Here is a 12,148-nt window from a genome sequence, read left to right as displayed (position 1 = left end):
AGTTGATCGTGTTTTTTCTTTTTTTTTTTTTACCATAAACAATTGTCATTTCGCATGAGCCGGCGACGCCAAGAAAGGCCTCCGTGAGCGGAAGAGGAACTAAACAGCACAACATAAGGTAAGGTTGCTACTCTGAGTTGCCCAAGTGACGTCATGAGAAGGGCGGGATTTTGTACCTATAAACCATCTGACCAATGATTGGATATCACTATCAGATAACGTCAGCCAGCTACTTCATCGCAGAAACCGTAAATTATGTTCTCCTGTTTGGAGCGTCTTCCGCACAGAGTCGCATTTCAGCAGTTGACCGAGCTTATTAAAGAGTCAACATTCACATGAATGAGCCAGCGAGGCCAAGAAAGGCGACCGTGAGCGGAAGAGAAACCAAACAGGACATCATAAGGTAGGGTTGCTTCTGTGAGCTACCTGGGGTTTTCTATATACAAACTATCTGATCAATGATTGGTCGGTCATGCCCAAGCGCCACCTATCATATGACGTCATCCGGGTACTTCAACGCAGCAACCCTACCTTATGTTCTCCTGTTTTACCGTCATCAGTTCAGAATTGGGTTTCACTAGATGATCGTTTTTTTTTTTTTTTACCATAAACAATTATCATTTCGCATGAGCCGGCGATGCCAAGAAAGGCCACCGTGAGCGGAAGAGGAACTAAACAGCACAACATAAGGTAGGGTTGCTACTCTGAGCTCCCCGGTGACGTCATGAGAAGGGCGGGGCTCTGAACCCACAAATCATCTGATCAATGATTGGTCGGTAAGTTCCAAGCCCCTCTTATCGGATGACATCATCCGGGTGCTTCAACACACGAACCCTACCTTATGTTCTGTATGGACCGTCTTCCGCACAGAGTCGCATTTCAGCAGTTGACCGAGCTTGTTAAAGAGTCAACATTTACAGAAATGAGCCAGCGTGGCCAAGAAAGGCGACCGTGAGCGGAAAACAAACCAAACAGGACATCATAAGGTAAGGGTACTACTCAGCTTCCGGAAGACGTCATGATGGCGGAGCTCTGTAATCCACAAAGTATCTGTCCAATGATTGGTTATTCCTAAGCCCCACCTATCAGATGACTTCAGCCGGGTACTTCAACACAGCAACCCTATCTTAATGTTGTCCTTTTTGGACCGTCTTCCGCTCAGAGTCGCATTTCAGCAGGATAAAGCCGTCGTCATTTCACATAAGCCAGCGAGGTCAAACAAGGCCACCGTGATCGGAAGAGGAAGCAAACAGCACAACATAAGGTAGGGTTGCTACTCTGAGCTACCCGGGTGACGTCATGAGAAGGGCAGGGCTCTGAACCCACAGATTATCTGATCAATGATTGGTCGGTAAGTTCCAAGCCCCACCTATCAGAAAACGTCATCCGGGTACTTCAACAAACCAAAACTATCTTATGTTCTGTTTGGACCGTCTTCTGCTGAGAGTCGAATTTCAGCATTTATCCGAGCTTCTTTTATTAATATTATTATTACCATAAGGAGTCTTCTAGCCAGCGAGGCCTAGAAAGGCCTCCGTGAGCGGAAGAGGAATCAAACAGCACAACATAAGGTAGGGTTGCTTCTGTGAGCTACCCGGGGTTTTTTATATACATACTATCTGGTCAATGATTAGTCGGTCATGCCTAAGCGCCACCTATCATATGACGTCATCCGGGTACTTCAACGCGGCAATCCTACCTTATGTTCCCCTGTTTTACCGTCATCCGTTCAGAATTGGGTTTCACCATCTTTTTTTTTTTTCATTTTATCAAAAATAATTGTCATTTCGCATGAGCCGGCGACGCCAAGAAAGGCCTCCGTGAGCGAAAGAGGAACTAAACAGCACAACATAAGGTAAGGTTGTTACTCCGAGTTGGCCGAGTGACGTCATGAGAAGGGCGGGATTTTGTAGCTATGAACCATCTGACCAATGATTGGTCATGTCCAAGCCGCACCTATCAGACGATGTCAGCTGGCTACTTCAACGCAGGAACCGTAAATTATGTTCTCCTGTTTGGAGCGTCTTCCGCACAGAGTCGCATTTCAGCAGTTGACTGTGCTTATTAAAGAGTCAACATTCACATAAATGAGTCAGCGAGACCAAGAAAGGCGACCGTGAGTGGAAGAGCAACCAAACAGGACATCATAAGGTAGGGTTGATACTCTGAGCTCCCGGGTGACGTCATTAGAAGGGGAGGGGGGCACTGAACAAACAAATTATCTGATCAATGATTGGTCGGTAACTTCCAAGCGCCACCTATCAGAAGACGTCATTTGGGTACATCTTCAACACACTAACCCTACCTTATGTTTTGTTTGGACCGTCTTCCGCACAGAGTCGCATTTCAGCAGTTGACCGAGCTTATTAAAGAGTCAACATTCACATGAATGAGCCACGGAGGCCAAGAAAGGCGACCGTGAGCGGAAGAGAAACCAAACAGGACATCATAAGGTAGGGTTGCTACTCTGAGCTCCAGGGTCACGTCATGAGGGCGGAGCTCTGTAATCCACAAAGTATCTGTCCAATGATTGGTTATGCCCAAGCCCCATCTATCAGATGACGTCAGCCAGGTACTTCAACGCAGCAACCCTATCTTATGTTTTCCTTTTTGGATCGTCTTCCGCTCAGAGTCGCATTTCAGCAGGATAAAAAGCCGTCGTCATTTCACTTAAGCCAGCGAGGTCAAACAAGGCCACCGTGATCGGAAGAGGAACCAAACAGCACAACATAAGGTAGGGTTGCTACTCTGAGCTACCCGAGTGACGTCATGAGAAGGGTGTGGCTCTGAAGCTACAAAATATCTGATCAATGATTGGTCGGTAAGTCCCAAGCCCCACCTAACAGATGACGTCATCCGGGTACTTCAACAAACCAACCCTACCTTATGTTCTCCTGTTTGGACCGTCTTCTGCTCAGAGTCGCATTTTAGCAGTTGCCCGAGTATTTTTCTATTATTGTTACCATAAGGAATCGTCTAGCCAGTGAGGCCAAGAAAGGTCTCCGGGAGCGGAAGAGGAACCAAACAGCACAACCTAAGGTAGGGTTGCTTCTCTGAGTTACCCGGATGACGTCATGATAAGGGCGGGGTTTTGTATATACAAACTATCTGATCAATGATTGGTCATGTCCAAGCCGCACCTATCAGACGACGTCAGCTGGCTACTTCAACACACCAACCCTACCTTATGTTCTCCTGTTTGGACCGTCTTCCGGACAAAGTCGCATTTCAGCAGTTGACCGAGCTTATTAAAGAGTCAACATTCACATGAATGAGCCAGCGAGGCCAAGAAAGGCGACCGTGAGCGGAAGACAAATTAAACAGGACATCATAAGGTAGGGTTGCTACTCTGAGCTCCCGGGTGACGTCATGAGAGCGGAGCTCTGTAATCCACAAACTATCTGTCCAATGATTGGTTATACCTAGGCCCCGTCCATCAGATGACGTCAGCCGGGTACTTCAACATAGCAACCCTATCTCATGTTTTCCTTTTTGGACCGTCTTCCGCTCAGAGTCGCATTTCAGCAGGATAAAGCCGTCGTCATTTCAATAAGCCATCGAGGTCAAACAAGGCCACCGTGATCGGAAGAGGAACCAAACAGCACAACATAAGGTAGGGTTGCTACTCTGAGCTACCCGAGTGACGTCATGAGAAGTGCGGGGCTCAGAACCCACAAATTATCTGATCAATGATTGGTTGGTAAGTTCCAAGCCCCACCTATCAGAAAACGTCATCCGGGTACTTCAACAGACCAAAAGTATCTTATGTTCTATTTGGACCGTCTTCTGCTGAGAGTCGCATTTCAGCATTTGCCCGAGATTTTATTTATTATTATTATTACCATAAGGAGTCTTCTAGCCAGCGAGGCCTAGAAAGGCCTCCGTGAGCGGAAGAGGAATCAAACAGCACAACATAAGGGAGGGTTGCTTCTGTGAGCTACCCGGGGTTTTGTATATACAAACTATCTGATCAATGATTGGTCGGTCATGCCCAAGCGCCAACTATCATATGACGTCATTCGGGTACTTCAACGCAGCAACCCTACCTTATGTTCTCCTGTTTTACCGTCATCCGTTAAGAATTGGGTTTCACCAGTTGATTTCTTTTTTTTACCATAAACAATTGTCATTTCGCATGAGCCGGCGACGCCAAGAGATGACGTCATCCGGCTACTTCAATCTTACCTTATGTTCTCCTGTTTGGACCGTCTTCCGCACAGAGGCGTACTTCAGCAGTTCACTGTGCTTGTTAAAGAGTCAATTTTCACACGAATGGAGCCAGCGGTGCCAAGAAAGGCGACCGTGAGCGGAAGAGAAACCAAACAGGACATCATAAGGTAGGGTTGCTACTCTGAGCTCTCGGGTAACGTCATGAGAGCGGAGCTCTGTAATCCACAAAGTCAGGGGTCGGGTTAGGTGACGAAAAGGTCTCAACACTGGCATTGGCCGACGACTTGGTCTTGTTTGCGAAGACTACCACTGGCTTCCAACAGGCAATTAACGTGGTAGCGGAGACCGTATCTGGTGCGGGACTGGCTCCATCTACTGCCGTGCCTCAGGTCAGCAGATGGGTGAATAGCAGGAACCGTTTCCTGTCCGGCTCTGACGACGTGAAAGCCGTCCAAGTGAGGATTGCCGCCTCGCCCACCCCTGCCAGGGCTTCCAGACGCCGGCCTGAGATCAACGGCCTCTATGAAACCTGTCATAAGCCGGATACGCTCGGCCATATTGCTCAGATGTGCCCACGTACCCACAGTGGCAGGGTAAAGAGGCCACGACAACATCAGCCACAACGCCTCCTCCCACCACCGCTTCCATCATCTTTGACCCAACTTAAAACTCCTTTACCCCCAGTATGGATGGCTCCATCGGTATTATAACCATTTGGAACTATCAGCCAATTTTCTTGGGTTTGGCTGAATTTTCCTTTTCTTTTTTCCCGAAGCGTTTGTCACCGTTGCCGGGAATTTAACCCTTACATGTCTTCACCAAATCCATATGGCGTCCATACCAACTTCAACCACATTCCATTTCCTCCACTTCCACGGCTGGGTATTCCACCTCCATGTCCACACAGCCAAATTCCACTCCATCCATCACTTCCACGTCTGGGTATTTCACCAATTCCACTCCATCCATCTCTTCCACGTCTGGGTATTCCACCTCCATATCCACACAGCCAAATTCCACTCCATCCATCACTTCCACGTCTGGGTATTCCACCTCCATGTCCACACATCCAAAGCCCATGTCAAATATATGGACATATCCAAATTCCATCTACTGGACAGAGGAGAATCGTCCTACCTCCTTGGTGAACTTTAATATAGTGAAGTGTTTGAGGAAAGGTTGAGGGAGCTTGCAAGGCGGAGCAGAGATGTTCACTCGACAGAGATCACAGCTCAAATGATTCTCTCGGTCCCGGCTCCCGCCCTTATATACCGTAGGAACTGATCATATCCTAGCATAGCTTAATATAGTGAAGTTAAATATAGTGAAGTTTAATATAGTGAAGCCTAATATCTTAGCAGAAATTAATATAGTGAAGTCTGATATAGTGAGGTCTAATATAGTGGAGTCTAATATAGTGAAGTTTAATATAGTGATGAGCAATAATTTTGCTCTTTATTTCCCTTACTTTATTAACTTCTCTCCACACACCCGTCAAATTTGTGGGTTTTTTTTTATAGAAAATCGTTCCAATAGCTTTTCCATGTTTGTTGTCTTACTTCTGTTGTATATTCAACAATTTGACCTTTGGCAATCCTGTTTCAAATATCATATGGATTTTCACTTCATCAACTCTGGTGCTTTTCTTAGCAATGTGTTCAGACTTTAAAGTAGGTTATCTGTGGTCTAAGCCTGCTTATGCCTCCTACCTTGATTATTTATTTGATCTTAAGTGTGCACCTGGCGTTCCTAGACGTGGCCAAAGCATTTGATGGTGTTCATACCACTATCGAGCGGGCTATGTCTTGGAGGGGCATTCCTGCCCTCGTCAGGGCATATGTCATGTCGACGTATGACCGAACCTTCACACACATCGAAGGCAGCGACGGGATGTCGGGAAGAATTAATATTACTCTTGTGGTAAAGCAGGGTGACCCCACTATCACCTACTCTCTTCAATCTTGTGATTGACGAGTGAATGGCAAGGGCGAAAGAGACTGGTGTAGGGGGCGGGTTAGGTGACCTAAAGGTCTCAGCACTGGCGTTGGCCGACGACTTGGTCCCAGTTGCGAAGACGCCCACTGGCTTGCAAAAGGCAATTGACGTGGTGGCGGAGACCCCATCTGGTGCGGGTCTGGCTTCATCTGCTACCGTGCCTCTAGTCAGCAGATGGGTGAATAGCAGGAACCGTTTCCTGTGCGGATCTGACGACGTGAAGGCCGTTCAAATGAGGATTGCCGCCTCGCACACCCCTGTCAGGGCTTCCAGAGGCCGGCTTGAGATCAACGGCCTCTATGACACTTGTCATAAGCCGGGTGCGCTCGGCCATATTGCTTAGATGTACACACGTACACACAGTGGCAGGTTAAATAGGCCACGACAACATTAGCCACAACGCCTCCTCCCAACACCACTTCCACCATCTTTGACCCAACTTAAAACTCCTTTACCCCCAATATGGATTGCTCCATCAGTATTATAACCAATTGGAACTATCAGCAAATTTTCTTGGGTTTATCTGAATGTTCCTTTTTTTTCACGAAGCGTTTGTCATCGTTGCCGTTAATTTAACCCTTACATGTCTTCACCAAATCCATATGGCATCCATACCAAGTTCAACCACATTCCATTTCCTCCACTTCCACACCTAGGTATTCCACCTCCATGTCCACACAGACAAATTCCACTCCATCCATCACTTCCACGTCTGGGTATTTCACCAATTCCACTCTATCCATCTCCTCCGCGTCTGGGTATTCCACATCCATATCCACACAGCCAAATTCCACTCCATCCATCACTTCCACGTCTGGGTATTCCACCTCCATGTCCACACAGCCATAGCCCATGTCAAATACATGGACAAATCCAAATTCCATCTCCTGGACAAAGAAGAATCGTCCTACCTCCTTGGTGAACATTATTATATTGAAGTGTTTGAGGAAAGGTTAAGGGAGCTTGCACAGAGGACTAGAGACGTTCAATCGACAAAGATCACAGCTCATATGATGCTCTTGGTCCCGGTTCCCTCCCTTATTTACCCTGGGAACTGATCATATCCTAGCATGGCTTAATATAGTGAAGACAAATATAGTAAAGTTTAATATAGTGAAGTCAAATATCCAAGCATAGCTTAATACAGTGAAGTCTAATATAGTGAAGTCTAATATAGTGGAGTCTAATGTAGCGAAGTTTAATATAGTGATGAGCAATAATTTTCCTCTTTATTTCCTTTACTTTATTCACTTCTCTCCACACACTTGTCAAATTCGTTGGTTTTATTTTGGATAGAAAATCATTCCAATAGCTTTTCAATGCTTGTTGTCTTACCTCTGTTGTATGTTCAGCAATTTGAGTGGTAGTAATCCTGTTTCAAGTATCATATGGATTTTGACTTCATCAACTCTGGTGCTTTTCTTAGCATTGTATTCCAACCCTTAACTGGCTTATCTCTGGTCTAAGCTGGCTTATGCCTCCTGACTTTATTACTTATCAGATCTTAAGTGTGCACCTGGTGTTCTTCGACGTGGCCAAAGCATTTCATGGTGTTCATTATAGCACTATCGAGAGGGCCATGTCGCGGAGGGGCATTTCTGCCCTCGTCAGGGCATATTTCATGTCGACATATGACCGAACATTCACACACATCTAAGGCAGCGACGAGATGTCGGGAAGAATTAATATGACTCTTGAGGTCAAGCAGGGTGACCCACTATCACCTATTCTCTTCAATCTTGTGATTGACGAGGGAATGGCAAGGGCGAAGGAGACGGGTGTAGGGGTCGGCTTAGGTGACCAAAAGGTCTCAGCACTGGCGTTGGCCAACGACTTGGTCCTGTTTGCGAAGACGCCCACTGGCTTGCAATAGGCAATTAACGTTGTGGCGGAGACCTTATCTGGTTCGGGTCTGCCTCCATCTACTGCCGTGCCTCAGGTCAGGAGATGGGTGAATAGCGGGAACCGTTTCCTGTCCGGCTATGACGACGTGAATGCCGTCCAAGTGAAGATTCGCTCATCGCCCACCCCCGCCAAACCTTCCAGAAGCCGGTCTTAGTTCAACGGCCTCTATGACACCTGTCATAAGCCGGGTACGCTCGGCCATATTGCTCACATGTGCCTACGTACCCACACTGGCAGGGTAAATAGGCCACGACAACATCAGCCACAGCGCCTCCTCCCACCACCACTTCCACCATCTTTGACAAAACTTCAAACTCCTTTACCCCCAGTATGGATGGCTCCATCGTATTATAACAATTTGGAATCATCAGTCAATTCTTTTGGGTTCGGCTGAATTTTCCTTTTTTTTCCCACGAAGCGTTTGTCACCGTTGCCGGGAATTTAACCATTACATGTCTTCATCAAATCCATATAGCGCCTATACCAACTTCAACCACATTCCATTTCCTCCAGTTCCACATCTGGGTATTCCACCTTCATGTCCACACAGCCAAATTCCACTCCATCCATCACTTCCACGTCTGGGTATTTCACCAATTCCACGCCATCCATCTCTTCCACGCCTGGGTATTCCACCTCCATATCCACACAGCCAAATTCCACTCCATCCATCAATTCCACGTCTGGGTATTACACCTCCATGTCCACACAGACACACCCCATGTCAAATACATGGACATATCCATATTCCATCGCCTGGACAAAAGAGAATCGTCCTACCTCCTTGTTGAACATTATTATATTGAAGTGTTTGAGGAAAGGTTGAGGGAGCTTGCAAGGCGGAGCAGAGATGTTCACTGGACAGAGATCACAGCTCATATGATGCTCTCGGTCACGGCTCCCGCCCTTATATACCCTGGGAACTGATCATATCCTAGCATAGCTTAGTATACTGAACTTTTAAATATAGTGAAGTTTAATATAGAGAAGTCTAATATCCTAGCATAGCTTAATGAAGTGAAGTCTGATATAGTGAAGTCTAATGTATTGGAGTCTAATATAGTGAAGTTTAATATTGTGATGAGCAATAATTTTGCTCTTTAGGTCCCTTACTTTATTCACTTCTCTCCACACACTCGTCAAATTTGTCGTTTTTTTCTCGAAAATTCAATAGAATTTCCATGTTGTTGTCTTACCTCTGTTGAACATTCAGCAATTTGAGTGGTGGTAATCCTGTTTCATATATCATATGGATTTTGACTTCATCAACTTTGGTGCTTTTCTTAGCAATATATTCAAACCGTTAACTAGCTTATCTGCGGTCTAAGCTGGCTTATGCATCCTGCTTTGATTACTTATCTGATCTTAAGTGTTCACCTGGCGTTCGTCGACGTGGCCAAAGCATTTCATAGTGTTCATTATAGGACTATCGAAAGGGCCATTTCGCGGAGGGGCATTCCTGCCCTCTTTAGGGCACATATCATGTTGACGTGTTACCGAACCTTCACACACATCGAAGGTAGCGACGAGATGTCGGGAAGAATTAATATGACTCTTGGGGTTAAGCAAGGTGACCCCACTATCTCCTATTCTCTTCAACCTTGTGATTGACGAGGGAATGTCAAGGGCGAAGGAGACTAGTGTAGGAGTCGGGTTAGGTGACCAAAAGGTCTCAGCACTGGTGTTGGCCGACGACTTGGTCCTGGTTGCGAAGACGTCCACTGGCTTGCAATAGGTAATTAACGTGGTGGAGGATACTGTATCTCTTGCTGGTCTGGCTCCATTTGCTGCCGTGCCTCAGGTCAGCAGATTGGTGAAAAGCGGGAAACGTTTCCTGTCCTGCTTTGACGATTTGAAGGCCGTCCAAGTGAGTATTCGCGCCTCTCCCACCTCCGCCAGGCCTTCCACAGGCCGGTCTGAGATCAACGGCCTCTATTACTCCAGTCATAAGCCGGGGACGCTCGGCCATATTGCTCAGATGTGCCCACGTACCCAAAGTGGCAGGGTAAATAGGCCACATCAACCACCACGCCTTATCCCACCACCACTTCCACCATCTCTGAGCGAACTTAAATCTACTTTACCCCCAGTCTGGATGGATCCATTGTATTATAACCATTTGGAATCATCAGCCAATTTTCTTGGGTCTGGCTGAATTTTCCTTTTTTCTTTCTCCGAATCGTTTGTCACCGTTGCCGAGAATTGAATCATTCCATGTCTTCACCAATTCCATATGGCGACCATACCAACTTCAACCACATTCCATTTCCTCCACTTCCACGTCTGAGTATTCCACCTCCATGTCCACACAGACAAATTCCACTCCATCCATCACTTCCACGTCTGTGTATTTCACCAATTCCACTCCATCCATCTTTTCCAAGACTGGGTATTCCACCTCCATATCCAAACAGCAAAATTCCACTCCATCAATCATTTCCACGTCTGGGTATTCCACCTCCATGTCCACACAGCCAGAGCCCATGTCAAATACATGGACATATCCAAACTCCATCACCTGGACAAAGGGGAATCGTCCTACCTCCTTGGTGAACATTATTATATTGAAGTGTTTGAGGAAAGGTTGAGGGAGCTTGCAAGGCGGAGCAGAGATGTTTACTTGACAGAGATCAAAGCTGAAATGATGCTCTCGGTCCCGGCTCCCGCCCTTATATACCCTGAGAACTGATTTAATCCTAGCATAGCTTAATATAGTGAAGTTTAATATAGTGAAGTCTAATATCCTAGCATAGCTTAATATAGTGAAATCTGTTATACCGAAGTCTATTACAATAGAGTCTAATATAGTGAAGTATAATGTAGTGATGAGCAATAATTTTGCTATTTATTTCCCTTACTTTATTCACTTCTCTCCACACACTTGTCAAATTGGCCTCTTTTGTAGAAAATCATTCTAATTGCTTTTCCAAGCTTGTTGTCTAACCTCTGTTGTACATTCAGCAATTTGAGTAGTGGTAATCCTGTTTCAAATATCATATGGATTTTGACTTCATCAACTCTGGTGCTTTTCTTATCAATGTATTCAAACCGTTAACTAGCTTATCTGTGGTCTAAGCTGAGTTATGCTTCCTGCCTTGATTACTTATCCGATCATAAGTGTGCACCTGGCGGATCTCGACGTGGCCAAAGCATTTCTTGGTTTTCATCATAGCGCTATCGAGCGGGCCATGTCCCGGAGAGGCATTCCTGCCCTCGTCAGGGCATATGTCATGTCGACGTATGACCGAACCTTCACACACATCGTAGGCAGCGGCGAGATGTCGGGAAGAATTAATATGACTCTTGGGGTCAAGCAGGGTGACCCCACTATCACCTATTCTCTTCAACCTTGTGATTGACGAGGGAATGGCAAGGGCGAAGAAGACTGGTGTTAGGGTCGGGTTAGGTGACCAAAAAGTCTCAGCACTGGCTTTGGCCGATGAGTTTGTCCTCGTTGCGAAGACGCCCACTGGCTTTCAACAGGCAATTAAGGTGGTGGCGGAAACCCTATCTGGTGTGGTTCTTTCTCCATCTGCTGCCGTGCCTCAGGTCAGCAGATGGGTGAATAGCGGGAACCGTTTCCTGTCCAGCTCTGACGAAGTGAGAGCCATCCAAGTGAGTATTGGCGCCTCGCCCACCAGCGCCAGGCCTTCCAGAGGCTGGTCTGAGATCAACGGCTTCTATGACACCTGTCATAACCCGGGTACGCTCGGCCATATTGCTCAGATGTGGCCACGTACCCAGAGTGGCATGGTAAATAGGCCACGACAACATCAGCCACAACGCCTCCTCCCACCACCACTTCCACCATCTTTGACCCAACTTCAAACTCCTTTACCCCCTGTATGGATGGTTCCATCGTATTATAACCATTTAGAAACATCAGCCAATTTTCGTGGGTTTGGCTGAATTTTCCTTTTTTTCCCCCAAAGCGTTTATCACCGTTGCCGGGAATTTAACCCTTCCATGTCTTCACCAAATCCATATGGCGTCCATACCAACTTCAACCACATTACATTTCCTCCACTTCCACACCTGGGTATTCCACCTCATTGTCCACAGAGCCAAATTCCATTTC

The sequence above is a fragment of the Panulirus ornatus genome, chromosome 68 (genome assembly GCF_036320965.1).
Source record: "Panulirus ornatus isolate Po-2019 chromosome 68, ASM3632096v1, whole genome shotgun sequence".
In the NCBI taxonomy this organism is placed as follows: Eukaryota; Metazoa; Arthropoda; class Malacostraca; order Decapoda; family Palinuridae; genus Panulirus; species Panulirus ornatus.
This window is presented reverse-complemented; position numbering follows the sequence as displayed.